At 35.9% G+C, this 10,832-nt stretch overlaps 2 long non-coding RNA genes across 2 annotated transcripts; one reads left to right on the plus strand and one right to left on the minus strand.

Annotated features, from left to right (window-relative positions):
* The first annotated feature begins 1,475 nt into the window (after positions 1–1,475).
* On the plus strand, positions 1,476–4,917 carry LOC148783879 (uncharacterized). Its single transcript, XR_016056772.1, has 2 exons — positions 1,476–2,964; positions 3,956–4,917. It is a non-coding gene; the product is annotated as an uncharacterized LOC148783879 (long non-coding RNA).
* A 925-nt stretch (positions 4,918–5,842) lies between these two features.
* LOC148783880 (uncharacterized) lies at positions 5,843–7,495 on the minus strand. The gene is made up of 2 exons (XR_016056769.1): positions 7,061–7,495; positions 5,843–6,109 (listed from the first exon to the last, which is right to left on the minus strand). It is a non-coding gene; the product is annotated as an uncharacterized LOC148783880 (long non-coding RNA).
* Between the last annotated feature and the right edge of the window lie 3,337 nt (positions 7,496–10,832).

Here is a 10,832-nt window from a genome sequence, read left to right on the forward strand (position 1 = left end):
ACCTGCACTTAAAACTCGTTTTGATGATATTTTTCCATAGACTCGTGACCTCTCAAAAGATAAGCCATAAGACCTAAATGCAAGCAAAATTGTATGCTCAAGAAGAAATTATATCAAAGGTGTCTTTCAACCTTCCGAAAGCTCTGGTGAAGTATAAGAAAGAACACTTCCACCAGAAATTTTCATGAATACATGAGTTGTAAGCTACATGGCAGAAGTGACCTATGAAGTCCCGCTTCAAACTTATCTGGATGATACGTGGTGTCACGAGGAGCATTACTTATTGATAAATGAACACACGTCAAGACACAATCTCTATAAAGTTAATGGACTCAGTTACCACAACGAGTACTACGACATGATCATTGGGCATGACAGTATAACCACTTGGTGGTCCCAAGCCTTGGGGAACATACAGAGAAGACGAGCGAGTATAAGCAAGAGAATTATCGTTCTCTATGAAGATCTCAGAGGTTAATAGGAACACAGTAGATGGTCCTTTGTATGTGAATAAAATACATTGTAATCTGCCTTATATTTTGCCCTTTTCTAATTATTGTCATCCATAACCAATTACCTAAAGGTATTTTACCCTTATATTGGTTGACTTGTGATTGCAATTAACAAGGTATCCACAGATGCCTAGGAACTAATTTACCTAAAGTAAGAAAAATATAAGGCTAATCACCTGGCAGGACACGGTATTTGAGCATTTCTTAGGTCACATTTGCACTTTCGCACACCTGGCTCTAAAAATCGCCCGGTGTTATAGATTATCAGAGCAGGCAATTGGATTATAGATTAATAAAATCGCCTGGTGTTATAGATTAACAAAAATCTTGTTTGTTATAGATTGTCAGAGCAGGCAATTGGACCATGGTTTGCAACGAAATAAGCTTTCAAGCCATTTCTTTTTTGCAAGTAATATGGGCATTAATTACTTCATGTATGGAGATGATGTGCTTCTTTTCTGTGAGCCCCCTCTTACATCTACTAACGTTCTCAAGTCGACATTTTCAAAATTTGTTAAAGCCTCTGATCCATATATTAATTCTTGTAAGAGAAGACCTTTTCCATGGTCTTTTGAGGGCCTCTCAATGTCATGGTCTAGCCGGAAATGGTTTTTAGTAGGATTGTCTCATGGCAAGCCCTGTGCCTCTCTTTTCCGAGATGGTTACATTTGCATACATCTATCCATTGTGCCTCATAAGTTTATGGGCTAGGACTACGGATCCCTGCGATCTTTACCTTGTTAGTTGGGAGAACATATGTTTGAAGTTGGAAGAGGGTTGTGAAGAAGAAGAACCTGTGAGTTTAATAAATCCGGGATGATGAAGATTGCTTGTCACATTGTTCCAAATCCTAATGCTTTGAATTTTTTAGTTTTTTAAATATATGAGTGATTTACATAGGGGCCTTAAAATTTTAGATAAAATATCAAATGCTCCACTTATGTGCAAAAATCCTGGGTTTTTTTTTTTTTTTTTTTTTTAAAAAAAAAAAAAATTTATTTGCAAAATTTTCTCTCGGTCAACCCCGAATTTTGTTTTGTTTTGTTTTTTTTAGTTTTTTTTTAAGCTTTTTCATTACTAGGGTAGTGCCTTAAAGTTTGGGCACTGCTCCACTATCGAAAAAACCAAGAAAAACTTAAAAAAATGATAATTAAAATTCAGATCGATCGAGGGGTAATTTTAAAAAAATATAAAAAGACAGTTAGACCGACTGTCTTTGTAATTTCTGCCTATAAGCAGTGTATTTTGTATTTTACTTAAAATTTTAATGTTTGTACTTAAATCACTCTAAATATATCAATTTTTGGAATACTATGACCTGAGGTTATTTGATAGTAGGAGATGGTAAGCAGGTTTCGAGTTTTATGCAGATCCTTGGTTACCTTAGGGAGGTAATCTTTGGGATGGTTTTAGCAATAACCGACACCGGGAACTTGAGGTCAGTAATGATCTAAAGATTGAGCAGTTGATCCAGGTGCACCTCAATCATGGGCCCTTCCTAATCCTATATGAAGCATGTTCATTCATGGTTGGAACGAGATATTTTCAACATATTTTGCCAATGAACGCCAACTAGAACAGTTGATATGAGTTCATGCTTCTAATGAGAAATTATCATTCAAAATGTGTGGGAGCCGATTTGAGGTGGTCCAATTAAACCTAGTTTTTAAGGAATTATCGAAGGCGCATGCATACTCACCCCTGAGCCGAGCCGAATGGTTCAACTGGTTGGTGCTATCGATAGTAGGCCTCCAACAGCGAATCTACTCCAATCTTGGGGACGTAGTTTGCAAAGATCATGAGGAATCTACTAATCATCCATGTGCAGTTTTACCAATTTGCTTTGGAGATCAATAATTCTTTGATGTGTTTGCCAATAGGAACGGATTTGATGCAATTATTCTTGAAATAGAAGCAATTCAGATCCAAGTCAAAGGTGTAAGACATGTTTAAATTTTGTTCTGGTTGACTTGTTCACCTTATTCTATTTATGTTCTTTTCCCTTTTGGTATGGGAAATACTCCTTTTCAAAGCCCATAGGGTTTGTGTGTAATTGATGTACTGTATTTTTTATTAGGATTTTGTTAGGCTACACCACTTGTGAGGTAAACAGCTAAAGTTCTCAACATTTTTTATACTAAAATCAAATGAAAAACATTCATTCCAAGTAAACAGCTAAAGTCCTCAACATTTTTTACACTAAAATCAAATGAAAAACATTCATTCAATGAAGCTATTTTAGTCTTTTTTTTATTAAAAATAATTTGCACGGGAATCTCTCCCGCCACGCTTTAAACAAAACATTCCTTCACTGTCCCTCTCTCTCTCTCTCTACCCTTACCCCAACTCAGAGCTCTCTCTCTCAAAGAACGCCTCTTTCTCTCTCTTCCTTTTCCAGTTCCAAGAGATCTCTCTCTCTCCCTTTTCTAGGAACAAGAGACTTCTCACAGTGGTACTCTCTCTCTCAAGATCCTTCTTTCTCATTCCAACTAAACAAGGAAATACAAAATCTCAATACTTATAGGCTTAAACGAGTATTCAATCTTGACTGTCATTTTTCTTTCCATTTTTTAGTATAATTTTGCTTTTTCTCTTAAACAATTTTGGTGCTCTAACTGTTTCTCTCTCTAGATTTCAGGGATCTCCCCCATTGATTTTCATGGGGTCTTTCTTGACTATAATTTTGCTCTCTTTCTTGATTACGATCTAGAGAGAAAAACCAGATTTGTTGGGATATGATCTACAGAGAAAAACCAGATTTGTTGGGATATGTTCTAGAGAGAAAAACCAGATTTTTATGGTCTCTTTCTTGACTATGATTTTGCTCTCTTATGCAGTTTGGCGCTCTAATTGTTTCTCTCTCTTGCTTGATTATGATTTTAATCCTTTGATTCATTAAACGCAAAGAGAGATTCTGAACCCATTAGAAACATGGGGTAGATGAGTGAAAAAGGGTGATCTCAAAACCCACAGAATCAGGAAATAGGGGCAAAACACTCTCACTCTATGTCTCTCTCTCTAAAACTCTTCCCTCTTCTCTTTCTCTTTCTCTATCGCTCAATATCCTCTCTCTCTCTCACACACACACACACCAAAGGTAGGTGGAAATATCAATGAAAAGGTCATATGAAGTTCATCTTAATTTTGGGCAGCAAGAGAGGAATCAACCCACATCCATTTTTAGTTTAGATGAGATTGCAGCCTTGTCCTAAGAAGAGTAGAACTCATGGAAAGCCTTCATGATTATCATGAATGTGGAATACATAGTTATTCAAAAGGATTCATAATGTGTATGAAGTGCACTAATTGTTTGATTTATTGTCTTCAATGTCATTCTCATAAATGATTTAATCCAGTTGCTTGGTTAATTTTAAATCAAATTCATAATTTTGTTGGAGTAGAATATGCATCAAATTTTCAAGAGTGATTGACCTATATTCCAGGTGGGTGCTGCTGTTGATCGCAGAGATCAAGTAGGAGAAGAGAAAGCAACGTAGCAAAAGTATTACAACACAAAGTTTATAACAAATTCTCCTATTGAAGTGCATGTATCTAAAGTTCTCACACCTTATGCCTTTGAGTTGTGGCAAAAAGAAAGTAGTGCAAAAGGAGCTTTATGCAATCTTTCAAATAAATGATGAGCGTTTCATTGTTAGACACTTTTCAAAGGTTGAGGGGGGTCGCACGGTGACTTGGAAGGCCACAGAGGAAACTCTTTCTTGTAGTTGCCAACAATATGAGTTCTCGAGGATCCTATGTAGGCATGCAATACGAGTTCTTGTAGCAGCCAATGTCTTTCAAATCCCAGACAAATATATACTCATGCGATGGCATTGTGAGAGCTCATTACCATGTAGAAACAAGGTGAGTAATCCTATTAGATGTAATGAGAGATTGCGTGGAGTTACAGATATGTTGAATGCCCTTGCATCAAAAGCCTCAAAGAAAGAGTAACGGTGCAGAATTGTTTATGAGTCAGCAGCAAAAACCTTAGATACACTTGAGAGTATCGATCAAACTAAAAAGGTCAGCCAAGATGGAGAGTTGTGTCACTTGTTACAAGGTGAAACACAAGATGCCGAAGTGGTTATTGATGATAATGGCATAAAAATCCTATTAGGTCAATCACAAAAGGACGACCAAGGACAAAGTGCCAGAAAGGGGGTATTGAATTAGCAAAGCAATCAAGGATTTACCAAGTGCATGGGTGTGGCCAAACTGGTCATGATGCAAGGAACTGCCCACTAAAGAAATCAACACTACAGTTGAAGGAAGCTCTTAAAATGTAAACATGTGAGACAAGATGTTCTCTCCATCTTGATTTTGTTTCTTATATTGTTTTATGTATCTGTTTTGGTTATTAATTGGGGGAAATGCTCAAAATCTTATTTTTCTTTGTCTAGCTCAAGTGCTTCCTTGTGTTATTCCTTTCACTTGGTAATGCATTATATATCATCTCTTATAATAGGGGTTGTATCCACTTGCATGAACTCTTGATAAAGGCTGGGGTCTCTTGAGAATCATACTTTTATTGTTAAGGTTTCATGTGTGGCTTTTGGTCAATGTGATTGCTGGGGTGGGGAAAAAAGTGAAAATTGCGGAATAAAATTAGGCCAATTCACTACAGACCAAATGTTCATGATTTTACTTGATTGATATTTGGTCTAAATGTGAGTTCAAGCAAATTGTTTTCTTTTTGTCTCTTGTTGGGGTCTCATTTGGAATCGATGTATATTCGCAGAGATTTTCCAAGTTTGATATGAGCCACAATAGAGTTAATACCAATGAGAAAATACAAGCAGCTGATTATGTTTCTTCATTGATCATTTCAGATAGAGTTAAAATCAAAGTTTGTCCCAAACTATATGGATTGCCGTACTTCTTTAAAAAAGAGTGTTTTTCTCTATCTTCTTATTGAGAGGGAAAGTTGGTCACATTAGAGTGTTCTCAAATTTTGCATGGTTTCTTCCTATGTTTTAAAGAGTTTTTTTTTATCTTTTTTTGGAGAGAAAAAAGCAGATGAATTTAGTTGCTTCATCATTTTCTTTTCTAGTTAGGTCTTCATTTCTTGTGAGCTGCATATATTTATAGATGCTTGTCTATGAACCACTGCCATTCATATCTCATGATTGAAGCATAACATTAATCAAGAGAATCTTATGATTTCGTTATGATTCAGGTTTTTTATCAAGAGAATCTTATAAGTATAAGCTGAGCATGAGACCCACAATGAGAGTAACTAAAGTAGCCAAAGAAAGGTGCATAAGCATGAAGCCCAATAATAATCATACTTAGTATTCATAATGCCAGCAACATTGAAGTCACACAGATTGAAGTAAACATAGCTCACTTTATTAATTTTGACAGCATAACAATGGACTAAAAGCAACCAAAGAAAAAAAAACAAAGTTTGACATCAAGCAACATGATGGGGACTGTTTTGATATATATACCTTGCACTCCATATATGAAAGGCCAACATGGAAGCTGGGCAGCAGCCTTGAATGGATTAAGGAAGGATTAACATATGAGTCAATGCTGTCATTCGTGCAAGGGTACTTCCAACTTCAAAAGGGCTTGCTATTGTCAACTCTACCCTGCAGCGCAAACAATAATAACAAATTTCAAAATTTAGGTCAATCACTCTTGAAAATTTGATGCATATTCTACTCCAACCAAATTATGAATTTGATTTGAAATTAACCAAGCAACTAGATTAGATTATTTATTAGAATGACATTCAAGACAATAAATTAAACAATTAGTGCACTTCATATACATTATGAATCCCTTTGAAGAACTCTCTATTCCACATTCATGATAATCGTGAAAGCTTTCCATGAGAGTTCTACTCTTGTTAGAACAAGGCTGCAATCTCATCTTAACTAAAAATGGATGTGGGTTGATCCCTCTCTTGCTGCCCAAAATTAAGATGTCATTCATATGACCCTTTCATTGATATTTCCACCTACCTTGGGTGTGTGTGTGTATGAGGTATGAGAGAGAGAGATAGAGAGAGAGAGAGAGGATATTGAGCGGTAGAGAAAGAGAGGAGGGAAGAGTTCTAGAGAGAGAGACATAGAGTGAGAATATTTTCTTAGACCCCCCATTTCCTGATTCTGTGGGTTTTGGGATCACCCTTTTTCACTCATATACCCCATGTTTTTAATGGGTTCAAATCTCTCTTTGCGTCTAATGAATCAAAGAAGTAAAATCATCGTCAAGCAAGAGAGAGAAACAGTTAGAACGCCAAAATGCATAGAGAGCAAAATCTTAGTCAAGAAAGAGACCATAAAAATCTGGTTTTTCTCTCTAGATCATATCTGGTTTTTCTCTCTAAAACATATCCCAACAAATCCGATTTTTCTCTCTAGATCATAATCAAGAAAGAGAGCAAAATTATAGTCAAGAAATACCCTATAAAAATCAATGGGGAAAACCCCTGAAATCTAGAGAGAGAAACAATTAGATCACCAAAACTGTGTAAGAGAAAAAACAAAATTATACCCAAGAATGGAAAGAAAAATAACAGTCAAGATAGAATATACCCGTTTATCCCAATAAGTATTGAGATTTTGTATTTCCTTGTTTAGTTGGAATGAGAAAGAGGGATCTTGAGAGAGAGAGGACCACGGTGAGAAGTCTCTTGTTCCTGGAAAAGGGAGAGAGAGATCACTTGGAACTGGAAAAGGAAGAGAGAGATTTCTTGGAACTGGAAAAGGAAGAGAGAGAGAGAGAGAGAGAGAGAGAGAGAGAGGCGTTCTTTGAAAGAGAGAGGTCTGTGTAGCGAGACAGAGAGAGCGGGACAGTGGGTTTCAAAGAGTGGCGGGGGAGAGTCCCCGTGCAAGTTATTTTTTAATTAAAAAACAGACAAAAATAGCCTCATTGAAGAGACTTTACATTGTGGGTTTTTTAGTCTAAAAATTGGTGTACTCTAACAAGACCCTTTTTATTATTATCAATGTAGAAAGGGTAGAGGACCCTTTCCCTACTGATTTTCTCAAGAAGAAAAACGAGTAGGGCAACTTTTAAGGAAATTTGATTTGCTGGGGGACTCTGTTTGGTACAAAGTTTCTAATTTTGCCCATAAATCTTCTGCCCCATTTCCTCCTCAATATTAAAGAAGGGTGTAGTTTGTATGAAATCGAGGCTCTAAACAATCAAAGTAAAACACACCTTCAAATAGTATCGAAAAATATGGTTTCAATATCAAGAATCTTTATGATAGCGTTAAAATATATTTTCATATCTAATTATAAAATTTGAATCTTCAAAAATAGTGTAGATTGAGCATATCTACGAAAACTTGAAAATCTTGTCAAAAAATACATTACAAGATACACTATTCCAAAACTTGACATCTATTTTTTGTCATGTCCATGCATCTTGAGGTCAGGATGATCAATGCTAAGATATTTGGGCATCAAAACAACCTATTTTTGTGAAATTTTTTAAGGTGAGCCCTAATTTGATTGTTTAGAACCTCACACTTATATAAACTTTTTTAATCTCAACTTCCTCCCAATTATTATTGGTCATAATTTTGGATTCATATCTTTTCCAAGTAATGACTTGTGTTGACACATGTTTATATAGACATCCTCCCGATCGTTATTGGTCATAGTTTCCGATTTCTTATCTTTCCAAAGTAATGGCATGTGTTGCCCTTATTGCACCAATAAATCATGCGTCTTTACTTTACACATTTCCAATTTTTTTGTACATTCAAACTTCTCCACCAGAAATTTATGATTTGTCATTTTTCCAAACTACCAAACAAGTTCCTTAAGCTTTGACAACACTTACTGTCAAACAGGGACAACTCCAGTTCCTAGGTGATGTAGTGGGCTTCCTACAACAAAAAATCCAACATGTCAAAGCAACTTACCAATCATCCTCAAGTTGATTTCAAGAAGAAGATGACCAACAAAAATAATGTTACAATAGATTAGGAATAATATAAAGAAAAGTTTATATAAGGTTTAAACCTTAAAATGTAGAATTAAAGTGCATCTCTAAAATCCTTCGAAAAAAGTTGTTTTGATGTTCGAAAAATATCTATTTGATCATCTCAATATCGAGATGTATAGATATGGAGAAAAAAAAGAGATTTCAAGTCATAAAAATAACATGTCTTGCATTACGTTACTTGGACCATCAATTTTCAATATTTTCATATGTTTATAGATCTACTCTATTTGAACCATTTTTAAAGTTTAAAATTTTATAATTAAGGATAAAAATAGATTCTCACACTATCCTAAGAAGTTTCGACCCCAAATTTGCATCTCATGATAAAGTTCGGAGGTGCACCTTACTTTGATTGCTTAAAGTTGCAACCTTATGCAAACCACACCAGAAACATAAAAAGACCCAAAAAAAAAAAAAAAACGCGAACTGAACAACTATAACATGAGCAGAAATAAAAAAGAACATACCAAAGTTATGTAGTTCACCAAAAATGGGTTATATCCACGGACAATGGGCAACTCAATATGAAGGGAGAAAAACACAAATTTTGTGGTTCATTACCTCATAATGTCAAAGTAAACTTAGCTCGATTTTCCCCGCCACAAGTAACAACATCAATGAACACCTTTTCCTTGATACCCTCGACCGGGTCTCTACAATGAAATATCGAAGAATTCAGTGTAGTACAAGGGTACAACAATAATTAGGGTTTGCCAATAGGTGAGCAAAACCCCCAATCTCCTTTATACTAGGACTCACTCTCACTCGATATACTGTCTCTGCAAAGTGGTTTATATATGCCCCCTTAAAATAAGGAAAACGTTTACTGGGAGCCTCTAAACAATCAAACTAGAGCCCACCCCAAAAATTTAAGTAGAAGAGGTTGTTTTGATGCCCAAATATCTTAAAATTGATCTTCTCGACATCAAGATGCATGGACATCAAAAAAAAAAAAAAAAGATTCAAGTTTTGGAAATAGTGCATTTTGTACCACATTTTTGGACCATCAATTTTAAAGATTTTCAAGTTTTTATAGATCGTGCTCGATCTACACTATTTTTTAAGTTTTAAATTTTATAATTCAAGATGAAAATAAGTTTAAGGCTATCACTAAGATTTCTAATATTGAAATTACATTTCTCGACACTATTTTAAGGCGTGTTCAGCCCTGTACAAACCGTACCCTTAAAATAAATCTTGCATTGACCAGTGCCCCAAACAAATGACTCAGGATCTACATCCATGTTGTTAAATTTGTTTTAAAGACTTTTCTCATTTTAAACAGTAAGAGGAGCGATAAAATTAGTAGTTGCTAAATCTATGAGAAACATTTTCTATACACTTCTAGTATACAAGTGTGCATTGGGTCAATGTAATATTCGAATATGGTGAAAGGTGCAAGTTGCTATATATGTTCACAACGGGGAATGCTGAGGCTTCCGGAACATTTACGGACTGGGATCCAAATAACTCCATATACATGAGGTGAGGTTCTTGGGCCGTGGTTCGAATTGAGAGGTTTGAGGGTTCCCTCTAATCAGTGTGGGTATATGAGCAACTCATGTGAGTTGACCTAGGGCTTGGGGATCAGTAGATCTTGGTACGTTTGAGATGTTTTTTGTACATGAGAAGCCCTATGTGAGCAAAGCTGAGCACTGAGAGGACGTAAGCCCAAATCGATGATATGTATAGCTTGCTCACAGCTGTGTGAGCAAAGCTAAGCTCTGAGAGGACGTAAGCCCAAATCTCTTATATGCGTAACTTGTTCACATAGTGTGCACGGGACAATCGTTATTTGAGAATCCGTTATGATGAGGTACGATCCACCTAAATGAGCTGTGCACACACGTTGAGAGAGGACCTCCGCATCCATAAGAGTGCATGTCCTCAGCGGCACTTGTAATCCATTATATACTTGGGAGTACGACCACCTATCGGTTAGGTTTGATAGGTCCACTAATGCCCTAACTTAAGGCTGTGACTCATAGGGGCTTGTTGGGTTGGTCTGAGAAAGTGGTCCAGGTTTTCAAGACTAGCATAGTGGAGTACCATGTAGCCCATTTTCCTATAGGATCTTAATTTTCCAATTGGATTTATTTGATGTGCCAGAATATGCTATTTTGATTGAAAATTATTAAAAATATTTTATCATATTTTTAAAGAAAATTTTATTTAAAGAAAATTTGATTTATTAAATTTGTTATGTGGTAATTCCAAATAAAGATGGTTCGCATATGCAACGTGTGACAAACAAATGGTTTATGTGTGCCACACGTGCAACCACTGAACTGCTACGTCATTGCCCTATGGCCTTAGGATCTTTGATGCGAAGTCCTTGTTTGGTTAGAG

The sequence above is a fragment of the Amborella trichopoda genome, chromosome 1, assembly GCF_054954075.1.
Source record: "Amborella trichopoda isolate Santa Cruz 75 chromosome 1, AtrichopodaSantaCruz75HAP2 v2.0, whole genome shotgun sequence".
NCBI lineage: Eukaryota > Viridiplantae > Streptophyta > Magnoliopsida > Amborellales > Amborellaceae > Amborella > Amborella trichopoda.